The sequence below is a fragment of the Indicator indicator genome, chromosome 8 (assembly GCF_027791375.1).
Source record: "Indicator indicator isolate 239-I01 chromosome 8, UM_Iind_1.1, whole genome shotgun sequence".
NCBI lineage: Eukaryota > Metazoa > Chordata > Aves > Piciformes > Indicatoridae > Indicator > Indicator indicator.
In genome coordinates this window covers 1,476,817-1,493,334 of record NC_072017.1, presented here as the reverse complement: position 1 = coordinate 1,493,334, position 16,518 = coordinate 1,476,817, and positions in this window count along the sequence as shown.

The window sequence follows — 16,518 nt, the reverse complement described above, 5'->3', positions numbered from 1 at the left end:
ACAATCTCAGATTTTATTTGGTAATGCTTATACTAAAGGGCTGCTATTTTAAATGTCTCTACCGATTGAAATCTTGCTTGAATATGGGAAACCTTTTGGAAAGCTAAGCCCTAGATTCTGCAAAGATCTAACAAACAAGAGATGTAACTGAGTTTAGAGCTCTTTGGCATAGACATGCAGGGAACTACACTGGCAGGAACTGTGGAAAAATCTTGGGAATCTCTGAATTTAAAATTACACAGAGCACTCTTACAACTGGTACTTCAAAATAAAATCACAGAATCCTAGAATGGCTCAGGTTGGAAGGGAGCTCAGAGCTCATTTCCTCCAACCTCCCCACCATGCCCAGGGACACCTCTCAACTACACTCAGCTGCTCAAGGTCTCAGCCAGCCTGGCCTTCAGCACCCCCAGGCAGGAGGCAGCCACAGCCTCCCTGGGCAGCCTGTGCCAGAGTCTCACCACCTCCTCCTCAACAACTTCTTCCTCAGCTCCACTCTAACCCTGCTCTGCCTCAGCTTCAAACCATTCCCCCTTGGCCTGTCTCTAGACCCCCTGAGGAGAAGTCCCTCTGCAGCCTTCCTGCAGGATCCCTTCAGGTCCTGGCAGGCAGCTCTAAGGTCCCCCCAGAGTCTTCTCTTCTCCAGGCTGAACACCCCCAGCTCCCTCAGCCTGTCCTCACAGCAGAGCTGCTCCAGCCCTTGGATCATCTTTGTGGCCCTCCTCTGGCCTCACTCCATCAGCTCTGTGTCCTTCTGCTGGGGACCCCAGAACTGGAGGCAGGATTGGAGGTGAGGTCTCATCAGAGCAGAGTCCAGGGGCAGAATCCCCTCTCTTGCCCTCTGCCCACACTCCTCTGGCTGCAGCCCAGCACACAGCTGCCTGCTGTGCTGCATGAGGGCACTGCTGGCTCCTGGGGAGCTGCTCAGCACCCAACACCCCCAAGTCTCTTTCTTCAGAGCTGCTCTCAACCCACTCTGCACCCAGCCTGGATTTGTGCCTGGGATTGGCCCAACCCAGCTGCAGGACCTTGCTCTGTGACTTGTTGAGCCTCCTGCAGCTGGCACTGGCCACTTCTCAAGCGAATCCAAAGACTTAACATTAGCAACTCAACATTAGTCACATTTTCAAAACCTTAACACCTGCCATCTACAACATCAAATCAAGGAATGAAGTCCACAGGAAAACAACCCAAAATGCCTCAATCCTTGCCAGCTGATTGCACAGAAAGATTGCAATACCCACAAACACCTTTTTCCTTTTTTTCTCTTGCTCCTACTTAACAACTGCAACAAAACTCTGGACTTGTGAGGTTTTGTGATGCAGATGAGCAGCTCAGGAAAAACCCTTGGGGTGGGAAGTACATACATTTTAGAATTCTGGATCAACATTAGGAAATAAAAAGGTCAGAAGCCTCTCATTTTGAACAAATTAAGAATATAAGCAAGGAAGAAAACAGACTAACTGATCAACATTTCAGAAGGCAGCTATGATTCAGTGACTCGATTCACTGGGATTCATAGTATGTGGCTCCTTGACAGTTTCTCTTAAGGAAGTTGCAAGGAAGGTTGGTGGCACTTTGAAAGTCGTCAAAATCTCATAGCTGGATTTGTAGGATAGATAACACATCACAGGTGTTCTCTGCTCTCATCTACTGACCTATAACCAAAGCTATGCCTCCATTAGCAAGTAATCTGGAACAGCAAAAATGGATCAGTGGATCAGAGCAGCTGGTGCTGACACTCCTGTGCCAGAGGGTTTATTCTGGATTAGATTTCACCTGGTGTCCAGAAGCAAATATCACACAGCTCATGCAAAGATTTCCAGGGATTTAATGACCAGGTCTGTATGCCCTCAGCAGAGATAGAAGAGCACTCTGTACCTCCATCAGAACTTACAAATTAGTCTTCTGGGCAAGGATGTGGAACACCCTGAGCAAGTATGTGGTGAGGGGAGATAACTGAGAGGTTGTCTCCACACCAGCATTAATCACCCAAATTCAAATGGTCATACATGTGCCAGAATTGTGTCCTACCTTTCCAAACCAGACTAAGCACAGCAGGAGCATCTCACAAAACACAATGCTTCAGGTCACTGGAAGACTCTAGAAAAACTCTGTAAGCTTTTCCTCATAACTCCTCACCACAACCAAAAAAAGAGATGATGGGATGTGACAATCTACTGCCTACCACAAAAATCATTTATTTACCTTGTTCCAGAATTCAGCAGAAGACAGAATCTAGATATGCATATTACTCTGACTTCATGTCTCTTAATTTTTCACTCCATCTTTTAGATCCTCTTTTCCTCTTTAAATAGCTTCCTTCTGTTCTTGTTTCCCCTTATTTCTTTCAGATTTTCCTCTCATTTATTTTGTCCTATCACCTGTGATATTAAATACAGTAAGAGAAAAAAATCATGATTCTAGCACATCTGAACTTTCAGGCAGAGGTGTCAGCATTGGTTTTTATCTGGAAATTCTGGAGACAGAGGAATGTAAGCATCAGCACCATGATTTAACCTGCCCCAGCTCCAAATTTTTAAGGGCTAAAGAGGAACATGTGTTTCCATCAGTCACTTACATTGATCTCTAAATCCACTGCTAAGCAACTATGTGAACTGAGAAAAATCAGATTAATGACACAAGAATATTATTAGTCTACTGTAAGACTGAAATTACAGCATCACAGGAGGTTAGGGGTTGGAAGGCACCTCCGAAGATCATCCAGTCCAAGGCCCCTGCCAGAGCAGGACCACAGAATCCAGCACAGGTCACACAGGAACACATCCAGATGGGGCTGGAAAGTCTCCAGAGAAGGAGACTCCACAATCCCTCTGGGCAGCCTGCTCCAGTGCTCTAGGACCATCACAGTGAAGAAGGTCCTCCTCAATATGAGGAGGAACCTCCTCTGCTGTAGTAATTAGCCTTGTTCTAAACATCAACTCAGAGAACAGCCACAGCAACCTAGAAATGCTACTAGGGGAACTCAGGGAGCAACTTATATTATGGAAGAACTTCATTAGAGAAACACTAAATTGAAATATATTTGGTGTATACACAGCTTTTCACCTTGGGACCAAAGCCAGGAATATGTTGCTTCATCTTTGCCTTTTCTTCCCCGCCCCTTTCTGAGCTGTGTCATTTGTTTATGTAATAATTTAGTCTCCTAGATTTTAGGTTAAATGCCAGAGTTTCTCTTAGCACTGTAAGTCACAAACAAGATTTTCTCAGGCAGGATTAATTGCTTATTATTTGTTTTCATTGTTATCATTAGTTGCTTAGAATAAGCAGAATATGCAGAAACTCACCTAGTTGCACTGACATTCAATAGAAAGCATCTAAGGAATTTTCTAGAAGATTTTTGCAAATTAAAGAAAGGGCTTCACTTTGCATTTGCTAAAATTTAGAAGAAAAGAAAGTCAGATTAATTCAATTCCTAAAGACAAATTGTATTTTAACAAAGAAAAAAAAAAACACCAACCAAAACCCAACCAACCAAAAAACCAACAAAAAACGCAGAGACCAATCAAAACCACAAAGCAACACTCTACACTTTCATATGAAGATAAATTGTCAGCCCTTTTAATTCCAGAAGCTTTTTTCTGTGTGGACCTAAGCTTCAAAGCAAAACTTAGGGTTTGTAAATCATTCTGGATTTCATTACAAAAACATCAGCTGGCAGCACTTTTCAGCAGTGTTAAATGCAACTTACTGCATGAATTTCTTTAAAGCCTGTTGAGCAGTTCTCAAATTGTAATACAAATTCAATACTCCATTTTCAATCCACACAAATCTAAGCAGCAATAAATCAGTCCACTGAGTCCTACACTGAACACAAATTCCACCTTCCTGTAACTCACCAACACCAGACACCCTTGGGTCACTTAAATACAAAACCACCCAAATTATTTGAGAAGGAAATTGAGTGCAGCCCTCTGATAAACAAAAGGGAGGGGAGGAAACATGAAGGTCAGTCTCAACACTAGAAATTCTTGTTGCAGAAAGTAAAACTCCAGCCTGTCTTGGGAGAGTATCTTTGTGTCATAATTTTAATCTCTAGACAAACAGGGGGGTGGTCTCTCCCACTTTCCACCTTTCCCTTCTCTGCCTGGCCCAGGGTATAACTTTGCTTCAGTCAGCAGCTCCTCTACTTCATTTCATTAACTCCAGTCAGCTCCTCTGATCCAAATGTAAACCCCAGGACAATCTCTCAGCTCACTCAGAGACTAATTCTTTCCCCCCCTTAAACCTCAGTTAGGAACCAGGAGATCACTTTCATACCATTATCTCTCTACACCCTATAAACCAAGTTTTGATTGAATGAGTTCCTGTTTTTTTTCACTGTGACAGGCAGAGAACTACTGCAAGCACTCACACATCACCTGTCAGTGATAAACTACAACTCTCAAATCTCTCTTCTCCTGGATTTCTCTAAAGCAGTGACAAAAATACTTTATTTAGTCATTTGGTTTTCCTGCTTCTATGAAAAACATTAAGAAAAAATGTATTAAATATCTTTTATACAAAAGTTCTATAACTTAAGAGTAATTTTACATTGGAGATTTTCAGTACAAGTTAAAAAATAAAAGCCTCCAAGGAAGAAACAGAAGTCAAAGGACTAAGGAAAATGTAAAGGGGAAGGAAAAGAGCCTGTGGAGGGACAGCAAATAAAGCTTAAATATGTCCTGGAAAACATAAATTCATAATAAACCACAGCAGGTCCTAGTGGTCTAAAAAGGCTACTTGAAAAGCAACATGAGAGATGCAGAGCATGCCTAAGGTGATCCTGCACATGGTAGTGGGTTTGGAACTGGATGATCTTTGAGGTCCCTTCCAGCCTTGACAATTCTGTGATTCTATTTTCAGGCTATAGAAGTCTTCTGTAACTTTTAACCACTTTTTGCATTGCTCAAAATGATCCATTTTTTCTTAGGACCTGTTCTGAAGACAAGAGTGGCAATAAGAAAAGCCAAAGAATACAGAAAACCTGTACAAGTGTTATGTGAAGCTGCATTTGAAGGACAGCATGAACAGAAGATTGGAGCTGCAGTTAAGGAGTGCAGAAGGCAGTCTCCTTAGGCAGTGTTTGGAGCTATCGTTACAATGGAATAGAAGAGATTAGCCCTGTCCACCTCTCAGTCCAGCTAGAACATGCTCAGTAGCTCTGTCTGGTAAAGTCTAAAAGGATTTGGAATATATCTACCTCATCTGATTTGGACAGATGAAATGGATTGAGGCCAATAATTGAACTGGTACAAGCTGTATATTCAGAATCTACCATGCCCCCTAACACAAGAGTTTGGGATGGCACCAAACCCAGCAAAACTAGCCTGATGCTGCAGCCTAACAGTTCAAGCTTTCTCCTAAAACCTCTCCCTAGGGCTTGCTCCAACATATGCAGGTGCTTTGTCCTTCCACAGGGAAGGCTTTCATTACATTTCCAATCAAGAAAACCTTCTTCCTCCTCATCTCATAGAATGGTCTGGGTTGGAAGATACCTCCAAAGCTCATCCAGTCCAACCCCCTTTGCAATCAGCAGGGACACTCTCCTCTAGATCAGGCTGCCCAGAGCCCTGTCAGTCCTCACCCTGAGTATCTCCAGGGTTGGGGCCCCAACCACCTCCCCAGGCAACCTATTCCATTGTTCCACTACCCTTGTTCCTAATATCCAATCTAAATCTGCTCTTCTCTAGTTGGAAGGCATTGCCCCTCATCCTGCAGGCCTTTGCAAACAGTCTCTCTCCATCCTTCTTGCAGCCCCCTTCAGGTACTGGCAGGCTGCTATTAGGTCTCCCTGGAGCCTTCTCTTCTCCAGGCTGAACACCCCCATCCCTCAGCCTGTCTTCATAGCAGCAGTGCTCCAACTCCCTGATCATTTTTGTGTGTCCATTCTTGGACACAAGCTGACTTTTGGCAAAGTTTTAGCTGCATCAGATATCTAACAAAGTTACTGCTCAGTGACTTAAGTCTTGCTGAACTACAAGCAACTAAACCCGGAGTCTTAGAACAGAAAGTATCAAGCATCACTAAGTACAAGCACTGCCACCTGCAACTCCATTCACCCAAACTTCACGCATGACCAAACACCTCCAATGTTTGGTAAGCCACTAGGAATACAGGAAGGCTTTCTGCCAGCAAGGCAAAATCAGCCAGTTTCAACCAACACTGGGACAATATCTGACCTACCTAAACAGATCACTCTTGGCTTTTTCCTGACTAGTCAAAAAGTTTTTCAGATATTCTGTTGTTTTCCACAACAACAGCTACCTAGAAAGAAAAAGCATACAAACACCTACAGAAAGGCTGCAGAGCACCATGATCCTCATGACAGATCCAACTAAACCCTTCTGGAGCTCCTAACATGAACTGGAACAAACTGCTCTGCCTGCTCTGTGTTTGCTTGTGTGACTGTGAATGCCCAAAGCAATCAGTAACCTTAATGCAAGATAGATGAACATCTGCACCTCGTGGCTTATCTTCAGCTGGATAGCACACAGTGAGCAAGCAAAGAAGCAGGGAGGAGAAGCAACCATTTCACAAGTGACATGTCAACAGAGATTTTGCTGCTTGAGCCTATTAAGATGCACTCTGATCTCTAAGGTCCCTTCCAACCTTAGCCAGTCTGTGATTCTATGATTTTTACTTTGATGAAGTAAAAAGAGAGAGGGAAAAGGAAACTTTAAAAAAAGGAAGATTTTGCTGAAACGAACAGAAAAATATAGTATTTTATTTTTCTTATTTTCAGTCTGGAGGAAAGGAGGCTAAGGAGAGACCTTTTCCTTCTCCACAACTCCCCGAAAGGAGGTGGCAGTGAGGTGAATATTGGTCTCTCCTCCCTAATAACAAGTGATAGGACAAGAGGAAATGAGCTCAAATGGCACCAGAGGAGGTTTACATTGGACATGAGAAACAATTTCTTCCCTGAAACATTTGCCAAGCCCTGGAACAGGCTGCCCAGGGAAGTGGCGGAGCCACTATCCAGAGAGGGATTGAGAAGCCATGTAGATGTGGTGCTGAGGGACATGATTTAGTGGTGAGCTGGCAGTGCCAGGGTAATGGTTGAACTTGATGACCTTAAGGGTCTTTTCTAGCTAGAACAACTCCCTGGTGTTCTATGGGTTTGCTTCCTGTATGTTCTAACATTAACAGGGTATTAAGCTCACCTCCACCTACAGCATCTGCAAAAGAAACCCCCAGCCCACCCAAGGAAGCTGTGAGCACAGCACTATGCTCATTCACTGCAATCCATTCCTGGCAGAGACATTATTAACTGGGGCTCCAGCAACCACAGGGCCACACTAGCACACTTCACTAGTGGGGACAGTGCCATCATGAGGTGCTAGGGGCTCTGCCTTCTAGTTTCCAAGGCAACTCAGGCACAGTTAGTTCAATCATTTCATCCCAAGCTCCAGCGTACAGGATGAAAGCTTATTAAAAGCTTATTTGAAGTTTAGTCTTGCTCCCACACAACATTCATTTCAATCTTAAACTGAACTGGGATGTCTACCTTGCCTGAGGTTGAAAAAGTGATGCTTCTGTTTAAGACATTACTGTTCTAGCAGCAATAAAATCTACATACTTACTTCAGTTACCTAGAAATGCATTGTGCCTTGCAGAGTGGGTGGATAGCATTAGGAGTCCAAGGGTGATGTCATCTGAGCAGAAGTCTTCTTTGGCACAGTCCTCTGAAAAACAACAACAGAACACCCCACAGCTCTATAAAGATCAATCCACTCGAAACAGCTTCAAGAGGTGAGTCCTTGATTGCTGCTCTCCATTTTCTCTCCTGCCATTTCAGTCACCTTATTTCCACAATTTCCCTTTCAATTCCTCTCCTCAACATAATGAATGAGATAAAAGAGAACCTCAGAACTGCACAGCACCTTGAAGATAGCTCTGTCACTGCCTGAAATCCACACATCTGTGAGACAAATGCTACAGTCTAGAGGCAACACTGAAGCTGCAGTTCTCACACTGCCTACAAAACACCACTACTACAACTATTCCATTGGGGTATATTAGGACCTTGCAGAACATCAGTAATACACCAGGCAAACTTTTAGGAAGAAAATAACATCAACACAATCTTAACTGTGCGTGCTAGGGTTCAAACAGGATGTGATCTAGCTCCAGACACTGTTAAAACTCTCAGAGAACATGACTCAAACACCTACCTCTCACTAACAAAAGACTGATGTCAGCAAGCTGTACTGAGCAAAGTCAACTCTACAACACATTTCTGGACACACTCAACCCATTCCACAAAGCCCCAGCTCCCTGTGCCCTACAGATCCCAAACTGTGTCTGCCTGCACACAGAGCAGTGTTTTAAATACACATGCAGTGATCTGGTAACACAATCCCACTGCTGGCAGTCCTGCTGGGTAAACCACTGATGGTTATTACTATTGATGCTTTCTGCCCAGCACTCCCACATGGAAAAGTATGTCCTCCAAGGTACACCTAAATCTATTTCCTTCCATTGTGTGCAAGGATGACAGAACAAAAAAAAAAAAAGAAAGGGAGCTTCAAAATCCCTGTTCTTTACCACTTTGTCCCCCAGTCCACACAACACAAAGAAGAAGCTGTCAAGATGAGGAAGAAGAATGTTGATGTTTGAAGGTGATCTACTTTCAATGAGATAAGAAATGTAGAACGTTATCATCTACTTATCCACACAGTAAAATGTGGCATTCTAATGCTAGAAATCAAGGTTTTGGATCAACACTAGTATGTAGATAAGAAATGGCAAACTATAACCCTATGGGGCAGGAAGAGTGTCCATGTGCCACTTAAGCAAGCAAGCAATACAGGTTTACCAGAGATTAGCTTTAATTTCTTATGCCAGTGCATTGGGTTTGTCTGTGGCAGGGTTTTGGTAGTGGGGAAGGAGGCTTACAGAGGTGGCTCCTATAAAAAGTTTCTAGAAGCTTCCCTGGGTGAAAGTGGGGCCTGCCTCCAGCCAAGGCTGAGCCAATCACTGACAGTGGAAGCACCTTCATGACAGCTTAAGAGGAGAAAAACCTGCTGGGCAACCTCTGTTGTTTTGGAGAGGAGTGGGATGTGAGAGAAACAAGTATGGGGACACTGAGGCCAGTGAGGAAGGAGGAGGAATGGTGGCTAGAGCAGAGATTCCCCTGCAGTTCATGGTGAGACAGCAGGCTGAACCCCTGCAGCCCATGGAGGTGAATGGTGGAGCAGATATCCACCTGCAGCACATGGAAGATCCCATGCCAAAGCAGGCTGCTGTGCCTGATGGCAGCTGTGATGCTGAGGGAAGCCTGCACTGGCACAGTCCATCACTGGCAGGACTGCACTCCATGGAAGGTACCCACACTGGAGCAGTGTGTGAAGAAATGTTGGAGAAGATCATGGAGGACTGTCTGCTGTAGGAGGGACACCACACTGGAGCACAGGGTTGCAAAGTAAAACAGGGCATCTTTAACACAGTGGAAAGTCAGAGCTGAGATGGAAAGCATGGCAAGCAAAAACTAAATGTTTTGTATGAGAAAAGGGGAATTGGAGAAGGAGGTGAACCTTCTCACACTGAGAAGGAAGGAGCACCAGAAACAACATGTGATGAACTGAGTGCAGCCCTCTGTGCTGCTGGGAAGGAAGAGGTAGAGAAATCAGAAGTAAAGTTAAGCCTACAAAGAAGGAAGGGAGAAGGGGAAGGTGTTTCAAAGCTCTGGTGATAATTCTCACTATCTCACTCCGAACTGATTGGTAAATTGGTGGCAGTGTTAAAAATTAAGTTACATTGATGTTTACCCCAAGTCCAGTCAGGTCTTTGCCCTCACCTTGACTGGTGAGCATGCCCTCCCTGTCCTTGGCTGTATTTTCTCCTCCCTATATCACCAGAGGGAGGTAGGAGTGAGACAACAGCAGTCTGCTGCTTTGCTGCTGGTTGGCTGGGCCTAAATCAACAGCCAGCAAAACAAAGGTTAATACAATTCAGCAGAAACCAGCCACAAATTTCACTGCCCATGCAAGGTAGCACACTGCAAAATAATTCTGAAAAGTAATTTCAGTCAAGTTTGTGATCCTTTTGACTCACAGTGACACTGCCTCAACTGCCTTTGCTGTCAGAGGCTCCCAGGGCCCACCTCAATTCTGCTGAAACTCATGAGAAGCCTTCCAGCTTATACAGAAACTGGCTGCAACAGGAGGCGGTGGCAGAGCAACAAGGATGCCCAAAATTGAATTTTCGGGCACAGGTGCCTGTTGTTCTGCTGCTCACTTTAAAAGCAAGTTAAATTGACAGCTAAAAAAACCCCAGTAATTCTTAGCATCAGAATTTGTGTCCTGACTTTCCTGCCAAACCAGCACTTAAATCCTTTTCAGCTCTCAGCTTTTTTCTTCATCAAAGCCAAACCCATCAAGTTAATTTTTAAGTTTCTAACCTACCTTTTTCCTACCCCATCTCCCAACAGCACCTGGCTGCTCTTCTTCTTGATTCACACCTTTCCATTTTATTATGCTTATCCTGGCAAAATAACACATTTTCCCTCTTTTCCTTCCATCCTTGTATCATTTGGACTTGCTTTATGCTGTCTTTTGCCTCTATATTCTCCTCTCCCTGCTTGCTGATCTAACCTTATTCTGCTCCTCGAAACGACAACTTGTTTAATTCACTCACTATGACTCACTCACTCATTTGAATCCTTGTCCCCCTTTCTGAGGTCATTCTCCTCATTTTCTATGTCAGTGAAATTCAGATCATAAGCTCTTCAAGGCTGGAACTGTATCTTATTATCTATGGAACATCATGCAAAGCCTTAGTGCAGCACACAACATTTGACTAACACTTCTGAGCTGGAGGGGGGAAAAAAAAGCGAAGCCAACAATTTGAAAGAAGTGAAGTATGGTATCTTAACAACAAAATGATCTTCAGAAAACATCTTTTGAGCACAACTGCTGAGATGCTAGAGAGTGATCACTGCAGTTACCATCCCAGTTCCAAACTAGTTTCATACTGAACCACACCACTACTGGTAGTAGATTGATTACATATAATGAATGTTGCTGCTGTGGACAGCAGGGAAAGCTTTACTAAATCACATTACAGCACAACAAAACTGACAGTGAGAAAAGGAGGGGGGGGAGAGAATCTGCATTCCTATTTGGAGAGCTCTTGGAAGCTGTGATTCATGCTGCTACTTGCTTTTCTGCTCACAGCCAGAGGAAAATCCAGTTTCCTTTAGAGTATTTGTTGTTACTACGAAGAGCACTATAAAATAAGGACGAGTCAAAGTCATCTAACTGTTTTGCAATCCATTCCCTGACATTTTAAAACTTGACTAGTTCAATATTTGAAGCTAATGAATAAGAGTGAGTGAATACTCTAAAATTTCTGAAGATTGCATTGGTTACTGAAGGCTTGAGAAGTGTATCTGACAGTATTGAGCAAGGGAATGCTCCAGAAAGAAAAGCAGCAAGCTGACAAAGCGTTCTTCCCTTTCACCATTCCTAAGATCATGAAGTTTCTCTAAACCTCTCAGTAGGACACACTGTAATTCTCCACAGAGACTTGATAAAACCTGATTAGCTGAACATAATGAGGTGGATTTCAGTTTGCTGTTTATCATGATCAATAGGCAAAGCAAATACAGGCAAGGCAGGAAAGAACCAGAGCAACATTATTCTACTTTTCAACTAAACTCTGTGTTACAAGATAAGGGAATAGGCTCTCAGGGAACTCTGTTTAGAAGATGCTATCATCTGTTCTGATGCTGAGAGATAAATTTTGTTCTTTGGTTATCAAAGGACATATACAGTGAGAGAAATCTTCAGATGGCCTCTTTCAGTTTTATCTCTCTGCTACTGAAAGCACTTACTTGCCACGGCCTTTAAATGGAAAGGTCCTATGCCTTAAGCTGAAGTTACTTTCTTTTCCTCTTTAGTACCGACAGTGAGGTTTAAGTTGTACTCTTTCCAAACAAATACACCAAACCATTTTTTTTCCCCAAAACAATGAGAAAATATTTATCTGAGCTTAAAGCTATTCTTTTGATTTCAGAAGGATTCATTTTACATACTGAACCAAACTAAGAGTCAGGCAACCCTGCAGGCACTGATACTTTCTATCATCTTACTCTGCTCACAACAATAATTCCCTGGGTTGTCAAAATATCTTTTACCAGCTTATCATTATGTGAGTTCTTCAGCAGGCAGCAAAGCACAGCTTGGGCAGCTCTACCTTCCTGGCCCCCAGCTTCCCCTGGGCACACCAGGATATTCTCTGTCCCCACCTCATTCCAGAAGAGCCCCATTTTCTGCCTGTGTCCTTCAGCCCCGTTGGCACACACAACCATCTCCTGTTCTCCTATCAAGCACGCCCCAAGCATGTGCTGAAAATGCAGGTCAGTGCCAAACTGGCATTGCATTCTCTCTCTCAAGAGAGGGTAGTGACATTTTTCTCTCTACCCACTTTGCCTGTTCTCCCCAAACATGCGGAAACATCACAGCTTTTGAGATTTCTGACCCTCCTACAAACACAGCTGCAATTGGCCAATGGTTTCAAAAGCTACATCAAGAGAAAAACAAGAGAAACCAAGGGGGAAAAAGCATAAATCAGGTTTTCTGAGGAAATCATCTTTAAAAAGGGCAACTCCCTCCAACTTTTCATGGAGAAAATGTCTTGGTTGTTTACTGAGCCAAGGGAAATAAAGCAGATTTTGGTGAAGCATTTTCCCATCTCTTCAACTTTTTACAACTACACACTTAGGTTTCAAATATACCTTCAGGGGACTAGGGACTGGGAATTAGTTACCTGTAACAAAACAATTTTCCCCCTATTTATCTTGAAGACTTTGGATGATTGAGGGAAATGTAAACCTTTAGCACTTCTCCAGCAAGATTCATCTGAAAAATTATGAACCTTCTACCTTAGCATACCAGCAGCAGTTTATCCTCTCTGAATTCACAGCTACATTCATGCCAGTAGCCATCAAACTGATGGAATATTATTCTTCCAGGGTGTACACCAAGAACAGCCACAATTCAGAAGGGTCAAGGGAGTCTCTGACATCACATTAAACATGCAGTGAAACAGCCCCCATCACATTAAATGCTATTGCATGGCAGAAACTATTTACTATGTCACTAAAAACTTCAGTCAAATGTAAAACTGACAACTTCTGTTTTATTTACAACAACAGCATTATTCTCAGAATTGGAAAGATGAAATTAGGTATGGTAATAAAATTTATTTTGAAGTATCCTTTTTGTTAAGCAGCTTGGAATTCCATTCTCTAAGAGCATAATATAATATTTTAAAATAACTATTTCTTCCAGATTTCTAATGTTCATGCTTGGAAACTGACACATTCCATTTTCCTTCTTTCTACAGGAGCCACTTGTTACAGGCCAGCTTCCCTCCTTTGTCTCCACAAATATTTGCCCTGGTGGTATTTAAAAGAGAGTGCTGGAACTTTCTGGTTATCTACCAGTTCAGCAGACAAGGAGATGCTTACAGGATCTGAGATCAGCCTTCTGCAAGCAACAGAGATAGACTCACAAACTTGTGGAGCTGCAAGCTAAAACCCCTTGTAGGTGATTGTCAGCAATACTATACCCTAAAATAAAGCACTTAAAATTCAGACATCAAGCTAGATGATCAGCCCATTGCCAGGTACTCCTTCTAAGTGTCCCACAGCAATACCACTACCAAGTGATGAGTTATTTACTGGAGTTCTGCTTCCTGCTCTGGCTGTAACAGGCAATGCTACCCCACAGTAGAGTCTTCACTAAATGAGAGAAGAAGGGCATTTCACACAACAGGACCCACACTTCTGAAGTATGAAAGCCAGGGAGAGTTGCATCACTCAACAAGACTTCAAAAAGCTTAGTGGAGATGCAAACCTTAAAGGTAATCAGTGAACACAATATTAGGTCTTCATCTTCACCTATTCCTGAAGGCCTAGGACACAGGGAGTTGGTATCCACAGTCCTGGTCCCTGAGCTTTATGTACAGAGCTAAGCCTTACCCATCAAAACAGGAGTCATACATTCTTTCAACATGTCCTCAGGAGGAAGATGTGCCCTCACTGTCCAAAAGCAAACTGCAGCAGAGAATCTGAAAGCTCTCCCAGGAAGGGTTCAAATCATAACATCTCAACAGGCTCATGTTGCACTGTGAAGATGGATCAGCTCCTAACTTCTCATTTCAGTGGCAATCTTCAGAACATGGAAGGAAAAATAAAAATGAAAGCTTTGCTGGACAGAGCAGAACCAGCAGTGTGCATGCCTCTCTGGGGAGAAGGGCACCCAAATGAGGGAGACCAGTCCTGGTTTCTTGGAAGAAAAGTCAAAATAGTTTTTGGAACACAGGCACTCACCTTTTTTTCTCCAAGAAAAAAAAATGGCCTAGAATCTCACTTTGGCCCAATTAGACTTTAATCATCTGCTACACAAGGAAAAGTGGATTATTAAGGTTTGGGTTTCTGCTGGTTTGTTGTTTGGGGTTTTTTTTAAAGGAGACATGAGCAAAACCTCTTCCTCCTCACCCCTTTGTGTTTCAGAACAAAAGGGAGAGTCACCACAGGGTTTTGGTCCAAGTCCAATCCCATAGGTGTGCCTGAGGTGTGGTTTGAACATGCCTTCAGACAAGTGAATGCCTAATTTACAGATTGCCTAATTTATGAATAGTAAACAGATTCATATGCCAAGATGCTCAGCTGTGACAACATTATGGAATATCTGAGTGTGAAGAGAACTTGAAGGGGGTTGGAAAACTTTACTAGTGAAAAGCTGGAGACCTGTAAGATTCAGCCAACACATGGCTACACTTTCTCTCTGGGCTAGACACCCCAAATGCACCCAAACCAGAGTTTTGGCTCCTCTGTATTATGTTATGGATCTGGCCATATACAAAAAAACCCCACCCCATACATCAAAACTCTTCTCAGAGATAGCTGTCAATGTCCTTTTTAATGGGCCTCTAAAAGGACCTCTACAGAAGAACAAAGCCACACATATTTATTTTAAAAGTGCACTTTAAACAGATCTGTCTCACTCCAGGAACTGTTTTCTTCTGGTTTAACATAAACATAATAGTCTAACACAAATTATCTTATGGGCCCAGGCTGTCATGATGTGTAAAATGATAGCAGCCTCAGAAGTGAAGCTTTCTCATGTACCCAGAGATGAAAGTCATGGCTTTAAGGACAAAGAATTTAAGCAGCCACCTAACTGGGCTACAGTTTTACCATGAAGATGAGGAATGTCCATAGTATCTACTAAGCTTCACAGGATCACAGGATGTTAGGGGTTGGAAGGGATGTCCAAAGATCAGCAAGTCCAACCCCCAAGTGAAGCTTCCTAAGCTTCACTCCGTATTAGTCTTTATCAGTTTTGATTCTCATGGGTATAACTCATTTTTAAGGATCTGCATTTATTAAGGTATTAATTCTGCTAATGCTAATTTTGTGATATACTTAGCAATGCTCCTCAGAACATCAGTGCAGAGTAAGAGAACTAATTCAGCGATTTTAGCGACAAAAATGCAACAGCTGGAAAGAGTCCAAAGTGCACAACATGAAACTGCTGAAAGAACCTGAGAAGCCTCGTGGCTTCCATGTAATACTAAATATATGACAACCACACAGTACTGAAACTTTTTACATGTATGATTATATATTCTGGAAGCAGCTGTAATTAAGCATTTATACTACACATAAAAAGTATGGTAAGAGAATATTAAGACTATAAAATTAAACACTCAGGCATGAGGCATGCCAACATTAAAGTGGCTTTTGCATTACAAAGGAATTTTGTGGCAGCAGTAGGGGTTGAGAACTCAGTCCTTCAGGGCAGCACACGGCTGCACTAACCATGAGTTTCCTTCCTCTTCCACGGTTTTGTATTTCATAGAATCATAGAATTGTTAGGGTTGGAAGGGACCTGCCATCTCATCTACTTCCAACCCCCCAGACCTTCCAACTCATCCAGTTCCAACCCCCTGCCATGGGCAGGGACACCTCACACCACAGCAGGTTGCTCACAGCCACATCCAGCCTGGCTGCAAAAACCTCCAGGGATGAGGCTTCCACCACCTCCTTGTGCAACCTGTTCCAGTGTCTCACCACCCTCATGGGAGAGAAATTCTTCCTAACAATCTGAATTTACCCATTTCTGGTTTTGTTCCTTCCCCCATAGTCCTATCATTACCTGACACCCTAAGAAGTCTCTCCTCAACTTTCTTGTAGGCCCCCTTCAGATACTGGAAGGCCACAATAAAGTCTCCTTGGAGCCTTCCCTTCTTGAGGCTGAACTGCCTCAACTCCTGCAAGAAATGCACAAGGCCATGCTCCACAAGCAGCTTCAAATCCTCACAGACACCCATCAACTAAGCTAGCAAAACAACCAACTGCAACAGCAAACTGTACTCCCCAGGTGGACCACCCACAGCAGGGAAGAACTTCCCAATGGACATCGCTGGATTTGCTGGTGCCAGAGTTATATTGAGGCACTGGAATCCTTCATTTGAGACTGCTAAGTGACTGAAGGTATGCTTACC